The sequence below is a fragment of the Molossus molossus genome, unplaced genomic scaffold (assembly GCF_014108415.1).
Source record: "Molossus molossus isolate mMolMol1 unplaced genomic scaffold, mMolMol1.p scaffold_m16_p_17, whole genome shotgun sequence".
Lineage (NCBI taxonomy): Eukaryota > Metazoa > Chordata > Mammalia > Chiroptera > Molossidae > Molossus > Molossus molossus.
In genome coordinates, this window is record NW_023425352.1 from 22,175,147 (window position 1) to 22,182,975 (window position 7,829).

A 7,829-nucleotide genomic window follows, 5' to 3' on the forward strand; every position below is an offset into this window, starting at 1 on the left:
AAATATTTACACAGCATAAAACTAACAGAAATTGGCCCTCACCTGTTTAGCTCAGCGGTTAGAGCATTGGCCCACAGAGCAGAGTCTCAGGTTCGATTCTGGTCAAGGGCATCTCGGTTGCGGTTTGTTCCTGGCCCTGGTCAGGTCATGCGGGAGGCAACCACTTGATGTGGCTCTATCACACTGACGTTTCTCTCTGTCTCTCCCTCCCACTCTATTTGATTATAAATAGAAAAATATCCTTGAGGGATAAAAAAAAATTATATATCATTGCCATTGGTCAAGTAGATTCCAGATTCCAGAAAGTCTACCACTACTGTCCATCCGATCTACAGATGTGGTGGATCAACGAAGGAACCGTTGAAATTTTTGAGAAGGAGGCTGCTGAGATGGGAAAGGGCTCCTTTGAGTATGCCTGGGTCTTGGATAAACTGAAAACTGAATGTGAGCACTGTATCACCATTGATATCTCCCTGTGGAAATTCAAGACCAGCAAGTATTATGTAACTATCATCAATGCCCCAGGACACAGAGGCTTTATAAAAAACATGATTACAGGCACATCTCAAGCTGACTGTTCTGTCCTGATTATTGCTGCTGGTGTTGGTGTCTCCAGGAATGGGCAGACCTGAAAGCATGCTTTTCAGGCTTTCATACTGGGTGTGAAACAGCTCCTTGTTGGGTTAAAATAGATCCTACTGGGCCACCCTAAAGCCAGAAGAGACATAAGGAAATTGTTAAGGAAGTCAGTACCTACATCAAGAAAATTGGCTACAACCTTGACACAGTAGCACTTGTGCAAATTTCTGCTTGGAATTGCCACAACATGCTGGAGCCCAGTGCTAAAATGACTTGATTTAAGTCTTGAAAAATCACTCATAAACATGGCAGGGCCAGTGAAACCATACTGCTTGAAGCTTGGGATTGCATCTTGCCACCAATTCATCTAGCTGACAAGCCCGAGTCTACCCCTCCAGAATGTCTACAAAATTGTTATTGGTGCTTGTCCCTGTAGGCCAAGTGGAGACTGATGTTCTCAAACCCAGCATAGGGGTCACCTTTGCTCCAGTAAACTAAAGTAAGGTCTGTTGAAATGCACCATGAAGCTTTGAGTGAAGCTCCTCCTGGGGACAACGTGAGATTCAATGTCAAGAACATGTCTGTAAAAGATGGTCATCATGGCAATGTGGCTGGTGACGACAGCAAAAATGACCCACCAATGGAAGCAGCTAGCCTCACAGCTCAGGTGATTATCCTGAACCATCCAGGCCAAATCAGTGCTGGATATGTACCTGTGCTGCCTTGTCTCACAGCTCACGTTGCTCGGACAAGATTGAGCATCATTCTGGGGAAAAGCTGAAAGATGGCCCAAAATTTTAAAAATCTGGTGATGCTGCCATAATTTATATGGTTCCTGGCAAGCCCATGTGTGTTGAGAACTTCTCTGACTATCCTCCTCTGTGCTGTTTTGCAATTTGTGATATGAAACAGACGGTTGCTCTGGGTGTCACCAAAGCAATGAACAAGTAGGCAGCTGGAGCTGGCCAAATCACCAAGTCTGACCAGAAAGCTCAGAAGGCTAAATGAATATTATCCCCAATACCTGCCATCCCAGTCTTAATCAGAGGTGGAAGAACGGTCTGTTGTCTCAACAGACCATTTAAGTTTAATAGTAAAAGATCGATTAATGATTACAATGCATCGTAAAACCTTCAGAAGGAAAGAAGAATGTTTTGTGGACCATTTGGGCTTTTTTTGTGTGTGTGGTAGTTTTTAAGTCATTAGTTTTTGAAATCAGTATATTTTAATGGAAAAAACTTGACCAAATATCTGTCACAAAATTTTGAGACCCATTAAAACATTTAATTTTTTAAAAAATCTATCATCTATCTACCTATCTACCTAGCTATCTATCATCTATCTTTTGGGCCTTTTAACTAAGATCCAGTGTAGTATCTGTTCTTACCAGTTTAATATCTGATATGTAAAAAAAAAAAAAAAAAAAAAAGAGGCACTCTCCCTCAGGAGCACGCCAGCGCCTTTGCCTTTCCTCTTCTTCCCCCAGGTGCATTACCTTCGCCTTTCTCTCTCCAAAACTCCAAGGGCCCCCACCCTTTTTTTTTTTTTTTTGCTTTTGTAACTTGTTTCCAATGGGAAGGGGGTAGGGAAAGGTATAGGCTGGCGTATTAAAGATGAAACAAGCTAGACACTAGATCGATAAAAGCTTGATGAGAAGAAGGGTGTTTATTATACTATTTATTCTCTTTACTTTGGTATATATTTGAAATGTGAAGTTTTCCCTAATAAAAAATTTTAAGACACATACATATATACTGAATACTTGTGTTTCATAAATGTGATGGTAGCCCAGCTGGTGTGGCTCAGTGGATTGAACATTCTCCCATGGACTAAGCGTTCCTGGTTCGATTCCCAGTCAGGGCACATGCTGGGGTTTTAGGCTTGATCTTCAGTGGGGGGCATGCAGGAGGCAGCTAATCGATGTTTCTCCCTCACATCAATGTTTCTATCTCTCTCCCCCTTCCTCTCTAAAAAATCAATAAAAACATTAAAAAAAAAAAAATGTGATGGTTTGAGGAGGTGGGGACTTTGGGAGGTTATTAGATTTAAATAAAGTCATGAAGCTAGAGCCCCCACGATGGGATTAGTGCCCTTATAAAAGGAGATCAAAGAACTTGCTCACTCTCTCTGCCATGTGAGGCTGCAGTAAGAAGCTACCTGCAAGCCAGGGTAGAGAGCCCTCATCAGGAACCAAACAGACCTGCATCTTGATCTTGGCCTTCCCAGCATCCAGAACTGTGAGAAATAAATTTCTGTTACTTAAGCCACCCAGTCTATGCTCTTTTGTATGTTAGCAGCCCAAGCTAACATACTCAGACACTCTTTAATACTTCCCATTGCCTTTAGAATAAAGACCAAAATCTTAAACATGCCTTATAAGGGCTCTGAATGCTCTGGTCCCTCCCTACTTCTCTAGCCTCATCTTACATTGTTCTTCTCCTCCCTCAGACTTTCAGCTTCATAGACCTTCTTCTTTTTTGTTGTTAATCCTCATCTGAGGATATTTTCCCATTCATTCTTAGGTAGAGTGGGAGGGAGAGAGAGAGAGAGAAACATTGATGTGAGAGACACATCGACTGGCTGCCTCCCACATGACCCTGACCAGGACTGGGGATTGAACCTGCAACCCAGGTACATGCCCTTGACTGGGAAATGAACCCCAAACCCTTTGGTCCAAGGGCCAATGCTCCAACCACTGTGCCAAACCAGCCAGGGCCATAGACCTTCTTTTAGTTTAGAGTTTCCATCAAGCTCCCCTCACCAAAAAGCCTTTAGATACATGCTATTCCATCTAGCTGGAAAAACACACAGGCCTACTAATTCATCCTCGCCACCTTCACCTAAGCAGTTCTCACCTTCAAGTCTCAGATGAAACATTACTCAGTAAAGATTTTTATTATGTCCTGGCCAGTTTGGCTCAGCGGTTGAGCGTCGGCCTGTGGACCAGAGAGTCCCCGGGTTTGGTTCCCGCTAGGGATACATACCAGAAAAAAAAGATTTTTATTATTACAGTGACCATGTCCTGACTTGCTTAGGACAGTCTGTTTACCCCCGTTTGTCTCAGCTGAATTATTAACAGCTCTCTCTTTCACTCTCAAAAGCATCCCAGTTTAGATGATAAATTACATGGCCACCCTATCCACAAGGAAGTCCTATCATCACATGGGTCACGTGTGACCCAAGGACACATGGGTCAGTTGCCCTGTTACATGTTCTCATAGCTCTTTGCACCTTGCTTTCATTGCACTGAAGTTTACATTTACACATTTATTTGTGAAGATTAATCTTTGCCCCTCATTAAACTAGATAAACTTTGGTCACTGGGACTGTCACTTTTTTTATTCATTCATGATTGTGTCTTCAACATCTCTCACACAAAATATATGGTATGTGTCTGGCACATAGTAAACACTCATATTTGCTGAATGTATGAATTTCTGTGTCTAGCAAGTTAACTTACTGAAATACTGTGCTCCTCCCACCCTTCAATCCACTTCCAAGGTGGAAGCCTGGTGTTTGTTCTCAATCCTGAGCTCCATAAGAGGATTATGTTGGGAGAGCAGGGGAGAGAGGGAAGACGGGAAAGTGCCAGGGCCTCTGAGCACCCAGACTTAGGAAGGACAGGTCTGCAGCTTACATAAGCAGTGGAGACCTTGTGGGAACTCCAGTGCCCTGTAGAACCTGAGGGGAAAGTTGGAGTTTCCATGGTGAATATCGTCTACAAGCCAAGTTGCCTGCCATGGGCTGTCAGGCAACAGGTGACCTCTCATGGATAACCAGGACTAGAAGGGCCTCTTCTCCACTCTGAACAAGGGTCTTCAAATGAGGGCCTATGTCTTATTCATCTCGTGGCTTATAGCCAAAAGATCACAGCAAGTTCTCTCGAGTTTGTTGAATGTAACTGCAATTACAATGTCAGGCTTCAACTAAAGTCCAGTTCAGCTCTTTGTAGTGGGCAAAAGCGCCACCTACTGGCCTCTTAAGTAACTGCAAACAGCTTAAGCAGGCTCTGCAGGGAGTAGAGAACTGTCAGTGATCAGTAGGAACTTTGCTTTCCTGGCAGCTGTATTAGTATCAGGGACACTGCACTGGACTATCAATTCCCTAAAATACTCAGGGGGACAAAATAAAGTACTAACCCCTGACTTGGCTATTGGCATTGAACCCTCACTCAAGACTTTGTATTATCTTTTTTTTTTTTTTTTTAACCCTCACCTGAGGACATTTTTTTCCATTTTTTGTTCAGATAGAGTGGGAGGGAGAGAGAGGAAGAGAGAGAGAAACGTCGACGTGAAAGGGATACATCGAGTGGCTGCCACCCACACAAACAACCAGGGCTGGGGACAAACTGCAACCGAGGTATGCACCCTTAGTGGGAACCGAACCTGGGTCTCTCTGGACCGCAGGCCGACGCTCTAACCATTGAGCAAACCGGCCAGGGCCGACTTGGCATTATCTTGCCCCTACCTTCCACACACCCTCTTAATCCATCCTAAAAGGCCTCTCCCACTGGAAACATATCATCTTCCTTGCATGGTAATGTTTTGTTACTCAGAATCTTGAGCCAGTCAGTCAACTCTTTTCTTGCTTGTCCCCTTTGGGGTACTACTCTGGCCCTTGGTGACAGGACTCAGCACACTGCACAGAACTGTTCCCATGTCTACCTGCCCCCATTACAGAGTTCTCTCAAAGTTTTATGGATGGTATATAAGTAAACAATGTTGAATAGATAGATTTTCAGACAGAGAAGGACCTGGGTTCTTGTCTCAATGTGCCACTAAATTGCAGTTTTATCAGCCCTAAGTAAATCACTTGATACTTAGCTATTTCTTCCATAGTTCTTAACTAGGGGCAATTTGCCTCCAGGGGATATTGGCAATAGCACTTTGGGTTGTCCCAACTGGGGAATGCTACTGGTATCTAATAAGAGGCCAGGGATGCTGCTACATATTAAAACACACAGGACGGCCCTCCACAATTATCTGGCCCCAAATGGCAATCAATGATGCTGAGATTGAGAAACCCTGATTTAGCTAATACCCACCTAGCAGGGTTCGGTTGCAGTGAGGCTATAACCTACAAGGCACAAACCTACTAAAGGGTGTAGGTCCGTATCCTGCCTTGTGTCATTTTATGGTACACTGCAGAGGGGGAACATGAACCATGTGTGTGATTCACAGAATTTATGGATTTTAGCAATAGTGCCAGATCCCATCAGCAATAGGTGGGAATTCCAGATCCCTCACACAATTAGTTTCTAAAAACAGGCTCAATTCTGCATGTCAATCCTTGGCATCATGAATAAAAATGCTAAACAAAAAATTATTGCCAATGACTCTAACTCCAATTTGGGCCTTTGTTGAAATGGCATGTTGTACATCACAAGGACACCAATGAAAGTCATTTCCAAAATCCTTTTAATGTGCAAGTGCAGTTATGGAGTGCTTACAATGTGCCAGGGACTGTGTTCAGCACTCTAGATAAATTCTCAGTCCTTACAACCCTGTATAGTCAGATTTTACAGATGAGAAAATATTCTCATTTTATTATTTATTTTTAACAGTTGAGATTTTATTCTAACAGCTATAATTATAGTGCTTGTTTGTCAAAATTCCTCATTTTAAATATGAGACCTGGGTTCAGTTCCCGCTAAGGTGCGTACCTTGGTTGCAGTTTGTCCCTGGCCCTGGTTGGTCGTGTGGGTGGCAGCCACTCGATGTGTCCCTTTCATGTCGATGTTTCTCTCTCTCCCTCCCACTCTATCTGAACAAAAAATGGAAAAAAATGTCCTCGGGTGAGGATTAAATAAATAAATAAATAAATAAAAATAAATATGAGACTCAGAGATGTTAAGTAATTTCCTAGTAAGTGCTGTTAGTTTGCTAAACTGCCTCATTTGTGTAATACATTAGCTGCATATATGTAGCAGGTTCAGATTCGCAAGGCCTAAGGGGGAAAGGAGGTCTGGTAAGGTAAAAAAAAAGCAAACAAGACTGGGGAAAGTTATTTATAAAATGCAGAAGAAAAAACAATAAGCCATAGTTTTAAACAATAAGCAGTAAATTTACAAATTATTCATTTAAGGAGAAAAGTTAATGGATGTATATTATATTCCATTTTAAGATGAAAAATACCTTAAAAACCCCCAAATATCTGCAATCTACAATGTGGGCAAAATACTAAAATAACCTAACCATGTGCCAGTAAGGTACTAGTTTAAATATTTTTATACTATTTCCATACAATGGAGTACCATGCAGCCATTAAAAATGAGTTGTGTTATGAAATGAGCTGCAAAGTTATGAAACCACATATAGCAAGCTACCCCATTTGTGTGAGGGAAAAGGTGAGATGATGTAGAGTACATACAGAGAAACTCTATACAAGATATAAGAATCAAGTCCCAGGAAACGGAGCTAAGAGGAGATGGAAGTTTAATTTTAACTTTATACAGATTTCACAAGAACATTTGAAAATGGAACCATAAGGAACAAAAAAAAATATCAATTCGTTTCTTTTCAAATACCCTTAGATTAGTGGATTTCAACACTGGTTGCTTGTTAGAATCACCTGGGAGCCAACACTCAGGCCTCACCAGAGAACACCAGTGTCTGACTCAACCAGTGTGGGAATGGGCCCCTGGATATCAGTGGTTTTAGAAGTGCCCCAGATGATTCTGATTTTCAGCCAGCATCATGAAGTCACTGATCTATACCAAGGGTTAGCAAACTTTTTCTGTAAAGGGGCAGATAATAAATGCTGCAGGCTTTGTAGGTCCCACGAAGTCTGTCATATTCTTTTTTTCAAGCCCTTAAAAAATGCAAAGACCGCCCTTGCCAGTTTGGCTCAACAGTTACAGTGTTGGCCCGCGGACCAAAGAGTTGCGGGTTCGATTCCGGTCAAGGGCATGTACCTTGGTTGCGGTTCCTCCCTGGTCCTGGTCAGGGTTGTGTGGGAGGCAACCAGTCGATGTGTCTCTCTCACATTGATGTTTCCCTCTCTTCCTCCCCCTCTCCCTCCCGCTCTATCTGAAGGTAAACAGAAAAATGTCCTCAAGTGAGGATTAAAAAACAAATAAATAAAAATGTAAAGACTGCCCAGCCAGTGTGGCTCAGTGGACCATGGACTGAGAGGTCCTGGTTCAATTCCCAGTCACAGCACATGCTCGATCAAGGGTTGTAGGCTCAATCCCTTGTAAGGAACGTGTAAGAGGCAGCTGACTGATGTTTCTGTCTCTCTCTCCCTTCATC

General features: G+C 42.7%; 2 pseudogenes; both read left to right on the forward strand.

Annotated features, from left to right (window-relative positions):
- The first annotated feature begins 258 nt into the window (after nucleotides 1-258).
- Nucleotides 259-856, forward strand: LOC118632180 (annotated as a pseudogene).
- Nucleotides 857-1,917: 1,061 nt separating this feature from the next.
- On the forward strand, nucleotides 1,918-2,020 carry LOC118632842 (annotated as a pseudogene).
- Nucleotides 2,021-7,829: the final 5,809 nt, after the last annotated feature.